This window comes from Monopterus albus, unplaced genomic scaffold (genome assembly GCF_001952655.1).
Source record: "Monopterus albus unplaced genomic scaffold, M_albus_1.0 scaffold21.1, whole genome shotgun sequence".
Taxonomy (NCBI): Eukaryota; Metazoa; Chordata; class Actinopteri; order Synbranchiformes; family Synbranchidae; genus Monopterus; species Monopterus albus.
In genome coordinates this window covers 3,954,153-3,971,697 of record NW_018127901.1, presented here as the reverse complement: position 1 = coordinate 3,971,697, position 17,545 = coordinate 3,954,153, and the positions used below count along the sequence as shown (strand labels likewise).

The window sequence follows — 17,545 nt, the reverse complement described above, 5'->3', positions numbered from 1 at the left end:
AAGCATCTAAAACCAGAATTCAATTCGCCTCCATTGGGTTGGTGTTGATGGGTCAAACAACTACATGCTAGGTCTTACTACAGATGAGAAAACATGTTTTTGTGATTTAGGTGAAGTAATACTTTAAAACATGCACATTTCACGCTGCTTACAGCTGATATTTGCAAAGATGTTCATTTTAACCTTTGGGTTAAACCAGTGGAAGGGTTTCATCCCCTCAGGAAAGCTCAGATTGTTTGTTTTATCTGCACAGTTTTAGAAACATTCACTATTCTTGTCTGAACTTTCTTGCACTCCTTATGTTGTCTAGCCTGGTGCACATTTTCCATCTGTCACCTAAGCAGTATATAGCACCTTGTAAAAAGTATTTACTAATAATATTTGGCCAAGGTCAGTCTTGTGAAACACTAACTCTTGCAGTTTGCAGTTAAATATTGGACTCGTACTCTTTGGTACTGTAGTGACAGCCCCCTCCTCTTCACCACCTCCGCCACCTTTCCCTTCCTCCTCCTCCCCCTCTGTGTGCATTAGGGACCAAACAGACGGCCTCTGTTTGTTTCCCCTCTGGTCTTTCCTGATTGCACGACCAGGCAAATTCCGGTCGGCTCTAATTTAGCCATTCAACAGCCACCGAATTAGAGAGAATACCCATTTGACACATGCTTCCACTTTTCTGTTTGTTGCCTTCCTTCCCAAAGTCTGCTGAATTTGTACAATTTCACCTTCATTAGGCTGCATTTCAAGCTGCAGGGCACAGGTAATGCAAAGCATTTCCCCCTTCAAATAGTAGACTCGAGCTTCGGTTGCTAGGAAGTGGAAGAGCCTCAATTGCAGCCATTTCCTTGCCAGTGTACCAAGAGGTCCTATTACAGTGTTTAGGTCAGGGAAATTGGTGTCATTACAGGCAGCTAACTTCCCTGGACCAAAGTAATGAATAATCCCAAGCTATTTGGGCTGTATGATTGCAGTTGCCAGGGGAGATGAGTATGAAGTGGGGGATAATTATGGTATGTATTGCTAAGCGGATGTGTGCTGGTGTTTGGCAGCCACAGGGGCGGTTTCCACACTTGTGTAATGGCTTAATGTAGCTGCTGACAGGCAGCCGGGCAACATGGAAAGGTGCTACTGTGCTCTGCTGGTGGACTGTGACTGACATGCCAAACCGTGCCAGCCGGTTTTAACCCTATTTAACCTTGTTTGGATCATTTACTTCAAATGACTCCGTCCACTGTCCACTGTCCTGTTAGTTATACTCATGATGGTCATGAGTATAACTCGTGGAATATAATTGTTTACAGAACCTTTTAAGGTAATTTGCATGGTAATAGAGTGTAACTTTTAGTTACCTATAAACTGTGCTCAAACGTCATTAAGAGTTTCACTTTTTTATAAGCTGTTGATAAAGGCAAGGAAACTAGTAACTCATGGAACACTGATAAATTTGTCCAGCAATAAAACAACCATGAACTTTGATTGCACGATTGGCACATCCATAAAAAGCGGTGAAAACAATAACCAGAAGGTGCTGCTTAATTTACAGCGACGACTCCTGGTGGGGGACAAACTAATAAAAGTATCAATGATAAGCATGTGGTTTATATGCAGTAAGGTTTCTTGTGCTGATTTAAAGAAAGGAACAAATACAGCCTGAATAAATGAGCGTTGACAAATTTGTTAAAGAAAACAAGGAGGCCAAAAGCCTGGGGTTTGAAGCTCAGAGCTGAATTGCAAGTAGGAAATGATGCCAGTTGAGGCTTGTTGGGCCATCTATGGGCTTCTTTCCAAGCTGCTGTAACCAGCCATAAGTCTTTTTATGGGGACACTCTAGAACAGGCCCTCCCTAAGGACAGGAACTTTTACATTTCTGCTTGAGTGGGAGCTCTGCCAGGGGCTAAGTTCAGGCTTGAAGAAATATTCCCTCATTTTCATACTTTTTTCTTATTTTTATTTTTTTGTTTCAGTCCAGCTGAAGGGAAATAGGAGAAAAACCTCGTAAACTGTGGGACGCACACATGCACATTTAATTTCTGGCTCTCCACCGCTCCCTCTGTTTTCCTCTCCATCCTGCAGATCATATCTCATGTCAGTAAGAGCAGAAAAAAGCACAGCCTGATTATTTCTCAATACAAGCACCATGTGTCTGCTGCATCCATATGTCTGTAATTGTGTCTCATATGGCAGCTGCTTTTTACTTTACTTTTAATGAAATTTTTTTTCTTTTGGCAAAAAAACTGATCATGTTTCATGATAACAATTTCATATAATACATGTTTGTCAAACATTTATTCTATTTCAGCAGTCGAGCTGACACACCAGTTTGTTCTCCTTGTCTCAAAACACTCAACAACTTCATGTCCTTGGTTAGAGAGTGAGTCTGTGCTGAAGTCCAACTTTATCCACAAAGACCCTTAAAACAAAACCAAGTCTTGTTACAGGGCCTCCCCATATCACAAACCCACCACAGATTTAATCAACACATGAAAGAAATTTTGGTTGAGGAAAAAAGGATGCAATTTCACGCTGTGGCATAGTTACTGTAGCTCTCTGTAGAGTGGGTCATTTGTAAAACAGTTGCATATATCTCTCCAGCGATCAGCGCTGAGCCATATTTTCATCCTATCTTTGCTGGTAAGCCACTGTTGGTAGTATCCTGCCAAATAGCACCAAAAGCAGGGCAGTCTGCATGATGTCACCTGGCGGTACATCACCGGTTCGAAATTTTGATGAGAACTTTAATTCAAATAATTTGGACATAATTTTTAAAAGAACTGTTCCACAGAGCATCAAAGCCATAATGAAAACCTCAAAGCTTATAAATGTGTGTTGTCATCATGGTTTAGAATCTGAATACTTTTGTACATGTGACAGATTAAGCTTTAAAAAGAAAGAATTGGAAATACCAAAAATGTCTGCAATGAAAATAATCCATTTAGTTACTCCACTGTATTTCCTCAGTAGAGCTCTACATGTTAAATTAAGTTTGATTCAACTTCATTTGAGATGTAAATAAAACCTGTGGATGAAAAAAGAAATCTTTATTTCAGGGGGATACCGTAAATATTTTCTTAAACTTTAAAAAGGTCTTCCTGAGCCACAGAAGATGTAATACAACAGTTGTCATGGGCAGAACATTACTCTGGATGAGTAAATTGATTATCCTGTGTGAATATAATATACAGTGGTTACATCAAATGCTTCTCACTACTCAGTTTAGTGGTTTTTCAGTTTAACTAGTGAAATACTTGCTTTTGGCCTGTTTTGTTATATTTCTTGAACAGTGAATATACAGTGTCACAGGTGTGATTTGCTTGTAATGGAGCCATATTGTTTGATATTTTCAGATGCTGTGAAAATATAGATGCTGTCAAACTAGTGAACATCTTATGCACAGTTTCTGATATATCTGATTACGTGCATAAAAAAGCCACTTGAGCCAGAGTTGGTTCAAAAGGTGCATCCAAATAATTCTTGCCTTTTGTTTTGATCTATGAAGAGCACCAGATGGAGTGCATTTTTTCCATATTGGCATATGCAAGAAGTACCAGTAACTTAAGCCAGTCTGAACATCAAATCATTGTGCTGCTCTGTGGTTCTCGGAATATTTGGAACAAATCAGGTTATCCTGATGTAATAAGAGCCGCCCGTCCGGTGCACCGACCTGATTACAACAAACCAAATTATTTGATTCAAGCCTGACTTGGTGTTTTCGTAAACTGTGGCCTGTAATGGTTAGTGTGTTGTGAGGATGAGGTTGTACACATCACAGTGTGTGAGAGAGTTCCACTTCTACCTCTGGAAGAGAATGAGGGTACTGTGACAGCTTGATTGATGGTCTCTTTTGTACATGCTGCTTGCAGAATAATATGATTTTATGTGGTTGTGAGGCTGTTATTGTTGCTTTGGACCACTGCAGCAATTAGCAGTTACCCATTGCATTCACTGTATGATAGGGGTGCAGCATGTCTAAGTGGATGTGTGCATGGGAAAGAGAGCGTTACAATATATGAGTGTTTGTAAATGTGAGTGTCAAACCTCAGGAGCTGTGATTTCAAACCACACTTGTCATTTCATGAGAACTGTTTGGGCAAATGTTGGCAGTGATAAATGAAATATGAATCTAAACTTTGCCAATAAACTATTCAGAGCTGTTCAGTGCAAGAAACAAAATGGCATACAGTAAATTAATGAATCTCAGTTTGGAGAATGGAATTAAGAAATGGAACTACTAACTCTCACAATCTATCACTTGAGTGATAGATTGGATCCCTGAACTCTCACAATCTATCAAGCTATAGGAGGATTACCTCAGTTCAACTCTTTCAAATCTAAACTCATGAAAAAAAAAGTTAAATTATGTGATCATCACGAGGCACAAACAACAACATTCACCAACTCATATACTATGTATATGTAGCCTACTAACGTCTCACCAAAACCAAAAAGATGCAAACAACTCACATAAAGTAAGACAACAGGAAGTTATAGAGTGAGGCTTTTGGATGAATGGGCATAAAAAGTGACCTAAACACTGACTTTTTTTTTTTTCATCTACCCATGTTATGAGAATTTGCAAGGACCATCCATGTAGCTAAAAATCTATGACTGCTCAGAAACTATGTGCTGATAAATGTGTGAACACATTCACCTATGCTGACACCTAGTCTTGTGGAACCACATCTGCACTACACATCTGTGTCCTTTATGGCCACATGGCTTTAGGGATTACAGTGCTGGTGTATCTGTGGGTCCAGACTAAAATAACTACTGGATGGATTGCCAAGACTTTTTGTACAGACATTCACAGACCCCAGAGGAGGACTCCTATCCTGACTTTAGTGGCTACCTGAATTGTTCTTTATCACCATCACTAGGTCTAATTTTACAGCTTCTTTGTGAAATATCTTGGCATCTACAAGATGTAAATTTCATACAGACAATCATGATTTCCCTGATGTTGAATCCTACTGACTTTGGTGAGTTCGAGACCTTTCCTCTTGTGCCACTGTGAGGCTGATTTTAGTGAACTTTCCGAACAACTATTAAAAATGAAAGATTACATGAATCCCTCAGAATGGATCTGAACTTGTCCAGTATCTTAGTTTATGTCCAAATACCTGCAAAGCTAATGACATTCCCATCAGCCTCAGTGCTGTACTTTGTGTTTAGAGCTTTGCAAGTGGTGTTAGTTCCTATTAGCATATGTTAGCATGCAAACATATTTTGTCATTTATTAGGAGAACTTAGATGGGTCAGTACTTACAATTGTGAAAAAAAGTCATGGCACTGTTTATAATGTCCTGGTTTTCTGCATAAGTTGGTCTTGAAATGTTATTAGATCTTCACCAATGTCACCAATATTTCTAAGCTGTCCATTATCTTTCATATATTTATTGAACATACCCATTAAACATACAGAGTGATGGTGAAAAAAAGTAATGGCAGTGTTTTAATAACTAGCTGAACCACCTTTGGTGGCAATAACCTCAACCGAGCTCTTTTTGTAGCTTTGCATTAGACCTGCACAACCTTAAGGAGTAACTTGGGAGCATTCTTCTTCACAGAACTGCTTCAGAACATATTCTTAGGACCTCTGGTGTTAACATCTTGTGGTCATTCCACAGCATCTCTATTGAGCTGAGGTCTGGGCTCTGACTGGGCTGCTCTAAAAGGTGGACCATACGTCTCCGGAGCCATTGCATCACCCAGCTTGTTCTGAGCTTCAGCTTGCAGACAGCCACCCTAACATCGTCCTGTAGGATACCTGGATAAACTTGGGAATTCATTTTCCCTCCACAATGGCAAGCGGTCCAGGCCCAGAGGCAGCAAAGCAGTGACACATCATGATGCTCCCTCCACCGTACTTCACTGTTGGGATGATGTTTTCACGACAGTACACGGTTTTCTTTTATGCCAACACTGTGTGTTCTTCCAAAACAATTTGACCTTCGCTTCATCTGTCCACAGGACATTTTCCCAGTAGTGATGTGAAGGGCCAAGGTGGTCTTTGCCAAGCTTACGATGTGTTGCAGTGTTGTTTTTGGGGAGCACTGGTTTGGTTTCCGTGTCCTGCCATGGATACCAGGCCTGTTCAGTATTTTGCGTGTGGTTGACTCATGAACAGAGATGTTAACCAGCTCCAAAGAATCCTTCAAGTCCTTAGCTGTTACTGTAGGGTTCTTCTTTATCTCACCAACCATTCTGCTTTGTGCCTTTGAACTGATCTTGGCTGGGTCCCCACTGCCATCAGCTGATGCTGTTTATGAACAGCACACTGACACCGTTTGAGTGTTTTTATAAGTCAAGGTTGTTCTAAACCACACCTCCATTCTTGTTTCATTGATTGGACTCCAGGTTTGTTAACACCCAACTCCAGTTGACATTTAGTGACATTAGAAGCTTGGTGTTGTCATTACTTTTTTCACTTTGTTTAATCGGTAGTGTTCAATGAAGACATGAAAGATTAAGACTGCGTCTGTGTTTTATCAGCTTAGAAATATTGTGTTTGTTGATATTTGTGACTTTGGTGTAGATCAGATCCCACTTCATTACCAGCTTATGTAGAAAACCAGGAAATTGCGAACAGTGGCATTACCTTTTCTTGCAACTATATTACATCATGTCATCTCAGACCTTAGCTTACTAATTGTTTGCTTTTTCCTGACAAGTGATCTCTGGTTGATTGTGTGAATAATGGCTTGGTTCTCAAACATGTTTATACTACTGCAACAATTTCTTGAGAGGATGTCAGGGATGATGCTCGGACATCTGGCTTTGTTGGCTCTTTGCATACTGTCTCTTGCCAGCAGGCACACTGGTTTCTCTTAACTGTGACCCCGATACTTCCCTAACTGTAACCTGTAGTTTGGTTGCCTAGACGTCTTTACCAAATATTAACCATGGAGTTAGTAGATCAAAAAGCTCTCATATGGGCCATTTCGAAAAGCAGTGACAAATGACCACTTTTGGTGTTTAAGCAGAAGGCGCAAGTATTTGTTAAAACTCAAAGGACAGATAGATGGAGATGCTACATATATTCATAAAAGAACTACTAGAAGTAAGACTCCTGCTTCCTCTGATTTGTCTTTTTCTCCTTCCTGGGTCCTTGCACCACTCCACCTATCCTTTAGTTATTTGACACTGCGGGAGACACCAGGCATTCAGGGCATTCTTTGTCCATGGAGAAAGGAGGAGGGAGACAGGGGGTGAGGCAATGGTGGGGAGAGGTGCAGCGGGGGAGACAATAGGAGAGGTTCCACTCTGTTTGGCTTCAATAAGGAGCACGCACACACACACTTTTCACACATGTACACACACACAAACCCTCCCTCCTCTACCACCTCCTGGCTCACGGAAGGGGTGGAGTTGAGGGCAGCAAGTGGTGTTAGAGGAAGGGGGAATATAAAAAAGAAAATGCACCCCACCACCACCACCTCTGTTTCCACCACCATCCGCCCCCTTTCAGTGTTTCCTGGGATGCCAGCATGTCCTGAGCCCCCTTTTTCCCACAGGGAGAGAGGATGGAAAACTCTTCCTCCTTTCTCCGTGCTTCAATGGCTGTATCTGACTTAGGCATCAGAAGCCATTTGTTTGAACATGTGATTTATTATTATCCTCACCTGCTCTGCTCCACTGCTTCTTGTTTGGCTTTTATAGCAGATGGTTGTCAAGGTTAGCATGGCCCTTGAACTGTGTAATGTCCTTCTTGTATTAAAAGATAGTTACAGTTCATTACAATTTGGGTCTTGCATCCTTACGTTTTGCTGTCATTCCTGGATTAACAACATTGTTCTCTCTTGCTGAAACCTGGGAACACAAGGAATATTTAGTGTGCTCTTGCTTTTGGTTTTACCTCCTTAGAAAGTGATCTAGATTAAACAGCTAAACTTTTGGCTTGTTTACAATCTGTTCATGTTATGAGATCTGTCAAACATTCTGTTAAAGATATTGTATGCCATGTTTTCATATTTATTTTGCTGAGGACACTGTTATTATAACCAACTGAAAAGATGGCCAAAAGTCTATTCTAGAGATACAAGTTGGATTTATTGTTCTGTTTTAAGGACTTTCAGCATAGCCATGGCTACTGTATGTATGTATGTATTTAGGGTGTGTAAATGCTATAAGCAACGCAAGGGTTTATGTGCATTTTGTATAATTGGCTAGCTTGGCCTGTTTTCTCCTGCAACTTTTCATCACCATTAGTGATTTTCATTGGTCATCAGCCACAGTAGCACCGTGGCTCTAGGAATAGAAATGCCATTTAGCTGGTTGATCTGTCACTTTTTGCAGACTGATAATTATCAAACTATTAGATAGACTGCCTAGAAATTTGGTACAGACAATCAATCGTACAAAATATGAACACCATGACAGCTTCCAGAGGTGATTGGCCCCTGGCTGCAGTATAGTTCATAGAGTCCCACCTCCTCCATGTCAGTAGATGGGACATGAGCCAAACTAAAAACTCACAGTACAAATCCAATACATTTTTCCCAGAGGTCACCTCTGTCATTTTTTTGGTAGATATTATCACGCTGATGTGTATAGCAGTGATCATTTGTCTGCTAAGTTTGTCCTTAACTTATTTAATGATATAATGAGGTGTATTTTGGCTGATTTGAAAGCTTGGATTTGTGGTTTGATGCTGTCATTTCACTTCTGGTCACTACTACCCAGAATCTGGTTGTAAAAAAACAAGATGGCAGTCACCTATTCACGATATTTTGGCTTCATTTTTGCATAGTGGAAGGAAGTGGTGATGCCATGTCCATCATCAGTGGTACAGACACATTATCAGTAGTGGGATCCTACTGATTGGTGATGCAGCTGTTGTTAGTATTCTGTGCTCCATGCCTAAAATCATAAGCATCACTGGTGGTCATTAAGATAAGCTTCCTTGGAAATTTCTTTCATAAACTGATGAATACACATGACAGATATTTTTCATTTGTGCAGTAGGTGCGGGATTCTCTGTCTATTAGCATCTTCTTAATATTTGAGACATCCAGGCATGTTTTCATGGGAAGTTTTTATTTTCAGAGGGAACGAGGCATTGATATTTTTCAGTCACAGGTCTTCCTGAGAGCAGTGCACCACCGTTACAAAGAGAAGTCCCAGTAATGACATGGAGCCATCTTGGCTACCCACTGGGATCTCAGTACTGAGGTAATGCAGTTTGTCTCTATCTATTAAACTGGGCAGACTTGGAGGCAGATGCCCTCTCTCATTACAGTGAAAGCAGAGCAGAAACCAATAAGTCTTGTGAGAAGCAAAGGGAAATGAAGGAACCAGTGCTCCAACATGACAAAAAGCCAAAGTAGAATGCTAAAATAATCCAGCATAAAACAATTTGATCCCAAATGGTCTTTTATAGACATGTTGCAGACTGTAATCATAAATGTAAGCAGCGTCAGCCAACCTCGGCCTCAAATGGGACATACAGCGTTAGTTTGTGGTGTAAAAATTACGGTTGTGGCCGGAAATGGGGAGTTACTTTTTTTCTGACCTGAATATTAACAGTCATCCAGGGCTTCTGGGTGGAAAAAAATCCCAGTTGTAATGGAAAGCCCATATATCTGTGCAGTGTGTGTTTTTTTTTTTAACAGGAATGAAGAAAAGAATGCTTATTATTGTAATTTTCCCCATTACACAATGAGATCTTCTCCAGGCAACACAAACATTACTGGAGGTTCTCAACACAGACACAATGATGTCAGCTTTCAATCTGAGTGAGGAAAAACAAAGCTGTGGTTATCACATAACGATACTGATGTGGAAAAGAAGTGATTCATTTCTCTGCAAACAGGCTAAAACTCTTTGATGCAAAAAATCTCTCCAAGAGAAACTACACTCTTTTTTCCTCAAATGAAAAGTACTTTCAGGTTTCCCACTGTTTGGGTGCATGATTTGATTTTATGAGAGCAAGTGAGAGATGTCCGTGGTTTAACAAAGTAGTTAAACAGTTTGGGAAAACATGCATATTGGCCTTTTTAATGAGATGTCTGTTAAATATGGAGCTGGATTGAGAAGACAGTTGGGCTAACTTAGCATAAAAACTAGCAACAGGAGGAAACAGCTAGCCTAGTTCCCAACAAGTGCTCTAACCTCAATAAACATATAGGTTGTTTGACCCTGTGTCCCAGACCTTTGCTGTCACAGGTACAATAATAAAAATGAGGAGCATACTAGTAGAGGTGCAAAGTGTTTAACAGATGAGGACACAGAAACTAATTTTAAAAAAGCACACTGATTCAGAAATACTTGATTTATACAGGGCTGCCTCTTTGTCGGTCAGTGTGACTGATGAATCCATAAAGTAATAAAAACATCCAGAGCAGGAACTGAATTTTAGCTTCTTTATTCCTTAAACAAAGCTGAGGAGGAAGCTCTTTGAGCTGATATCACTTGGCTTGATTTTGCACTCCTGCACAAGGACTACAGTGACATTTCATTGGCCCGTTCAAAGAGCATAATATGTGCACTCTTCTTTATTCATTTACCAGTAGCTGTAGATTAGATGGCAATCATTCATTTAGTTGGTTGGTGCATTAGACTGTATCATACAGTAGTATTTTTTGGATCATCTATTTTAATATGACACTTGGGTCTTTGTTAACCTCACAATGCACAAACAGTATGTGAGTAAGTGACTTCTGCTCAGCCTGTTGCCTGAACTTCACCCAAAATCATACATTTGATTGTTTTAGCTTCATATCAAGATTGTGAAGCTTAAACGGGCTAAATGTATAAGTGTGGAGTCATGCTTTTTCATTTACAAAACAGCTCTGTATCAAGCTGGACTGGCTATTGGAATGCTGGTTAAACATTTTAGTTTGAATCATTTCTATATTTAAAGAGGTGTGCATGATTTTATGTGTACATTTGAGTGTGAGAGGAGCAGAGAGGGAGAATGAGGGAGTCAGTCCCAGAGGCCTGTAGATAATAATGTTACAGGAGGAGGTTTGAGGTCTGCATTCTGGAACAGTTTATTAGGGGGAGGTCTGCAATTACATATTTTCTGGGTAAACATTAACTAGCTCTGTATTGCAGGCCTTCACAGTAACAGCAGCTTGGACCGTTGGCCTGCAGTGTATGATTCACTTTTACTACAGCAGTTGCCACAACAGGAGCTGAGCACAACAGTGTGCTTTATTTTAGCAAACTATTAATCTAATTTGAGTAGTTTCCAGTGAAGGATATTTTGACTCTATTAGGGTTTAACCCAGAAAACCATACAACTCATGGGATTACAAGACATCTGCCAGGCAACGTCCATGTTGCTAAAAATACTGTACTGCAGCTGGTTCTGAAAGGATTCTCTCCACTATAAATTAGCATTTGAAGGATTTATTTTAATGATAACCTCAATGTTGTCAACATAGAAACATGAGACATTTGACTTCCTAATGTCTTTTCAGCCTAAAGGGTCTAGTGAGACTCAACAAACTGACAGCATGGGCCCTGTCTTGCAACAAATACAAGTGTTTCCTAATTTTATACCTGTGCAATTACTGTTTTCATGTCATGCACATCACGTTGCCTTTTTACCAAGCAGCAGCCTGTCAACTTTGCGCCAGCAGGTGTGTCCAGATGAAAATGAGGTGTGTCCAGGTAAATTTTGGGTGTGTTGATAAAATGAGGGCTCAGAGTGACTGCACTACTAACCAGCAAAAACCAGGTCTGTGGTCAACATTATTAGTTCCTAGTTAATGGGCGCTTTGACCTTTTTTGTGATGCGTCTGTCTACGTACATACACAGTGCTTGTTATATCCTGGGACGCGCTGTGCATGACATTCAAAGCTTAAAAAACTAAAAGATGACTGTGTTCACTGGGTGTTGGGCACATCAGTATGTATTTATAACAAATACTGTTTTGATTAGTGATCGTGCACCTTCACCTCACGCACAAGCACATCCGTTTCCTCAGTGGAAATTCTTACTGACGTCTGACCTGGCAAGTCCACCAGTATGCTAGCAATCCGCCGAATGTTCAAACTCACACTTCAGTTAAAGGGGATGCGAGGTTACACGCTGACTGGATAATTGCACGTTACACTCAAAACACACCCCTGCTTTAATGAGAAGATGGAGTACAGCCCTTCTGTTACTTGCACAGGCACTTGAACTGTTTTTCTTCATCGTCAAATTACCAAAATGAAGGACACACCCAAACATCACTTGTGCCAATACATTTTGATCAGACGCCATAGATCCTCAAAGCAGGGCCCCATGTTTCCTAGTTATGATTTAAACTATGGATGCCTGGTTGTGACAAACTGTATAATAGGCAGCTTCCAGTCTGAAGCTAGTTTTGGCTGACTAATGGCTAAATTTGGCAATCCAATAGAATGCTTTGGTTCCTGCTAGAATTAAAGAGAGCTTGAGTTACTCCCAAATTAAAATCAGTTCAATACAAAGGTGCTGCTGCTGTCAGCTCCTGGGTTACTAGCCAAAATATTATCCACCTCCAGGCAGAGAAGCTTTCATTTGACTATCTTATCTCAGCAGAATAGGAAACTGGCTTTGGTGGCTTCCATAGCTGAAAGAGAGTGCAGAATAAATTTCATGTTCTTTCTCTTTCCCACCTCCACTTTCACCACTCCTGCTCTCACTGTGCTCCTCTCCTCTTCTGTTTGGTTCTCCCCTTCCCTACTACTCCTCTTCTCCCTCCCTCTTTCTTTTTTATTCCCTTCATCTACATCTATTTACTCTTATATTTCTGCTCTCAGGGGATACCACTGTGTAGAGCAAATGGAAGCATATGATGATGTGGCAAACAGGGCTCAACTAAAATAAGAGGACTGCATGACTTGATATGTAACACAACTATTGATTGAATGTTAATTAAAATGAATTTGTATTGTTTGCAACAGTTTAAAACATGGAAGGTCAAAATCGTATGCAGAGTTCTTGATTGAAATAAACCAGATCACAAACTAAAAACAAAATTGAACTAGCAAAAGGAAATGTGAAACAGAAATTGAGAGAATTACATCAACCACTGTTCAGAACCTCATTTATAATATAAATGCTAAACAGTACAACACCACAATGTTTCATCTGTTTTTTTTAATTTTATTTTTTTTAGCAGACTGATGGGATCTGATATGATCCATCTTCAGAATGTAATGGCAATCAGACAAGCAGCTGAATTTACCCATCTTTATACTCCTTCCAAACTGCTTGCTGAACAGTCAGATAGCTTTGAAGACCTCCAAACCCTCCCAACACACTTTTACAACCTCTGAGAAGAGGGGACTCTGCTTGATCATCTCTGCAATTAACCTGACTGTGGTTGGTCAGCGGTGCAGAGCGGAGAAAAGAACCTGAACTTCCTCCTTTAGCTCTCTTTGTATGTTTGTTACAACTTTTTGTGTCACACTCTTGTAGAGGAGACTGTCTGAAACTGTGCATCCTTGTCTGATTTTAAGTCCTATAACATCTCATTCTGTCTATGCTGGCCACTTGGATCACTTCTGATTTCCAGCCTGGTGGGACAGAACATCTTACCAACTAGTTCTGACAGACCATGAACTGTTCCTTTAGCGGCAGTTCAAGTGGTTCAGTTGTGAAAGTAATAATATTTATTTATACCCTGGGTTTCCATATGAAGAATGGTTTCTTTGATCAGTTGACAGAACCTACTGTATCCAAGAACTGGTCACATCTTTTCAGTTGAATTGTATAAACCTGAGACACCTCAGCACAGTGGAATGGAACTAGCCTTTTAATGACTGAATGGAAAGGTGAAAGAGTTTGTTTCCTGTAAAGATGCAGTCCAGTGCTTTGTTTGTCTGAAGAGGTTTTACCTCAAGGAGAACAGGAGCTTTGTATTCTTTTTCCAAGTGGGGTCTGTATTCTGTGAAACCTCAGATATGTCAGCTAAACTATAAATCCTGTAAATTAGCCATTAAGCTTCAAATGCTTTTGTTTATTTATAAAAACTTCCTGACAGTCAGTACATTGTCCTGCTGTCTGTGGCAAACCCCACCCTACTGGCGGTAGTGGAAGCTAAAAGCAATTGTATAAAGCTTTTTTGCAAATGCTTTCAGAAACTGGTCTGTGCAGTGCAGCACAACAGGGCTCACTAGGAAGTGTAGGAAGCAAAATTACATTTTGCAGAATATTTTTTAAAGCATGGTCAGACATTTAGTCCACCTGTGCTGTATTTCTATGAAGAACATTATCTCCACTTTCATTAGAGCAAGTGTTGGATGTTTCAGTTCATTTCCTTGCAACTTGCATAACTGCTGCATAATTATGAGTCTTTTACAATGAATGTGTTTGTAGCTTAAATGTACTTTCTTCACATTAGCATGGTGTTGAATGCACAGTATATTAACTTTTGGTTTTACAACAGCTGGCTAATGTAGTGTAGCACCATTTAACTCAGTTTGTTAAACTGGTGGTAATACTTTTGCATTCAGCACAGGCTAAGTACTAGACAGCTGGCTACTGCTCAGCAGACTTTGTTTATGCTGCAAAACAATGTTCTATGTTTTAATAACTAGATAATGTTAAGAGACAGCATTTAGCTATCACAGGCCCATTCATAATTAACAAAGACTGTCAAATATGTATGGCAATTAAATTGTGCATGCTTTACTTAGCATGGATAGCATATTTAACACTTCAAAATAAACAAACTTGCTTTTAAGTAAAAGATTAGTCTACTGCATGGCTTCTGACTTTTGACTAAGGCTATATGTGTTAGTGTCCCACAGTAATTATTAGTTGGCTTGAGATGGCTTTAAAAGTAAAGTGACGTTTAACAACATTAGGTTAATCAAATTTCCTTTGTGATAGGTTATGAGGTTCCTCCTCAGCTTGGTGAAATAAAAAAATCATTAAAATGTTATGCTTTTATTTTTAAACTTCATTTTAGTGAATGATGTATGGTGATTTATGCAGTTATTGTTTAATGATAGTTTTCTCCTGTCATGAAAAAACATCGCTGACAAAACTTGTCTTTAGAATTTTACAAAATTAACACTAATTCAAGCATTAATAGTATGTGTTATGCCTGTAGAGATATTTCACTACAAAAAATAAAGCAGGCTTTGCTCAGTTTGGCAGGAATGAAGAAAAATGTAGGTCAACTTATCTAGTTTTCAAACTGACAAACTTTGGGTAGCAGTTTTTTTTTAACTGTCTGAATGAAACCTTTAATAATTATATGCCCGTCAACCCTGGATGTTTGCATGCATCTCTTTGTCCTTGCAAAGTGGCTTTTTCTGCCTAGACTGGAAACACCTTTCCTCCTCTTTCACCCTGGACAATAGCAAAGGTTTCTGTTTGTCCACAGCCTTTGTCATGCTGTATTAGTGTTATTTCCAACAACCTGAGCCCATCGAACTTGATAAAAGGCTCATCTATACACACAAGTCAAAATCATTCCATTAATAACTCATGTCATTTGGCATTTAAGTGAAGCTGGAGATTTAAGACTTCCTCTTTGCTCAGTGGAATTTGCCCGGCCTTTCTGAACAACCTTTGTGTGACTTATATGCCTCCGGTGGATTAGGAGTACTAAAAAGCCATTTAAATCACAGTCCTCTGCATTCTAAACCAGTGCTAGAAGGACAATGTTGTGTAGTGAAAAAGGCCCAGCAAGTACTAGGGTGATAGTTGTAAAGCAACCATATTCCAAAGAAGGGCCCATGAATAAAAGTGCAAACCCCTCTATTAGAGGGATGTGCCTGAACTTGAACTAAAAGGAATGCTTTGGATTCGCAAGGATCCTGTGTGTATGTGACTGAGAGTTAAATACATGCATGTCTGAGTGTGTGTGTGTGTGTGTGTGCTATAAAGCTCTGCATGAATAGATTAATCAACTCAGATTAGCATGTTCCATGTATTACCAGGAATTCAGTACTTTGCTGAAGGATTTTGGGATGAAAAATAAATATAGGTTTGTGCACAGCTGCAGTTTCACTATGGCTCGACACATATCTGATGCAGAAAAATGGCCTCTGTATACAAAAGATCACCAACTACAGCAGTGCTGTAGTTCTAGGTCTATCTGTTTTTATCATGCGAGATTGTTTGTGTGGCTCAGGGTAAGCCTGTGTTTATGCGTTGCATGTGTGGTCAGAAAAAGCGCTGTCGTTTCCTTCAGAAAAATGCAGAGAAAGGGGCATAAATCTCCCTGACTCCCGGTGGAACGTCACGGAAAACGGAGACCTTAAAGGCAGGCTAGCAGCACTGGGGGAGGGACGCAAACATCAATCGTGGAATCCAAGGAGAACGTGTTCTGGGTCCTGTCGAATGCTTAAAACCAGGCCAGAAAGTGTGTGTGTGCCTGAGCCTGCTTGGCTCCTCACTCTGCATCTGTGTGTCTTTGTGTGGATGTTAGTGGATTTGTATGTGTCTGGATGCGCACTGAGTTTCTGTGTGTGTGTGTGTGTGGATGCCTCTGAAACGCCTTCCCAGGCTCCTCTCTTCTGGGGTGGAAATGGGGCAATAAATAGCAGGGTATCTCCTGGCGGCGGTCCAGCAACCAAGGCCCTGGCAAGGAAGTGACTCATTTTAGTAGAGAGAAAAGACGGGGGATAAGAGGATTTTTGTGTCTCTTATTATCAGTCAGCCAAGGCAAACCACACTGGCAGGCCAAAGAGAGAAGAGGAGGAGGTGGCGAGGAAATGGGAGAAGGAGGTGAGGTTAGGGAAAGTGGCTGGGGGAGGCACTGCCAGTCTGATTGGGCCTCTACTGTCGGTATTTAGATTCTTTTAAGGAACTGACTTCTGACCTTCCCTTTGCGCTGAGCCAAGGCGCATGCTGTGATGATTGTATGCTAACACCTGAACGACAAGTGCTCACTTTGCATATTCTGGATGTGTTTTGCTTAATATAAGAAAAAAAAAACAACTTCTTTCCTGTTTATCAGGAGACTCAGATTGTGTCAGACTGACAAGCTGAACAACCATGCACTTTTAGACCAAGAAAGAACAGAGGAGAATTTATGCCAAATTAAATTTCCCAATCTGTTTATGTTTCTGCTTAATGTCTGCTAATTTGTACAACTGGCTGCAACACCATCAATGCCTTCAAGAAGAGACTGTCCCAAAGTGAGCACCATTATTCAAATGTGAGTGATTTATTGTGTCCTCCAAGCTTTATGTTCTGTCTTTAAGTGTGGCTGTTCTAAAACACTTTAGCCTTAAAACGTGGTTGGATGATACTTAAATGTACAGACTAGCTTGTTTCAAACATGCCCATGGCCTTAACCTCTGGCTGGGTTGTGCATTTCACTGTGCACAATCTGCTAAATTGGCCATACAGGTAGACATTACTATTAACATAAATTATAAAAATAAATATATATGGAAAATCTAGTTTAAAACTAGTTCAACTAACCCATTAAACCAGAGTGTTTCGACCGATAATCTTTAAATGAAACCTTTTACATTTGGTGTTTTTAATATTCAGATCTGGGGAAAAAGACACAGAAGTAACACAGAAAGTGAATACTTTTGCATATGGGGTAAACAGAATAAGAACTGGCTGGTTAGCAGTGATGTCCTGGCTGAGCACTTACAGTGGGTA

The 17,545-nt window shown here is 40.2% G+C and overlaps 1 long non-coding RNA gene across 1 annotated transcript in view; it reads left to right on the top strand.

Annotated features, from left to right (window-relative positions):
• LOC109956743 (uncharacterized) overlaps positions 1 to 17,545 on the top strand; it is a 55,262-nt gene that overhangs the window by 2,421 nt on the left and 35,296 nt on the right. The gene's annotated exons all lie outside the window — the stretch shown is intronic.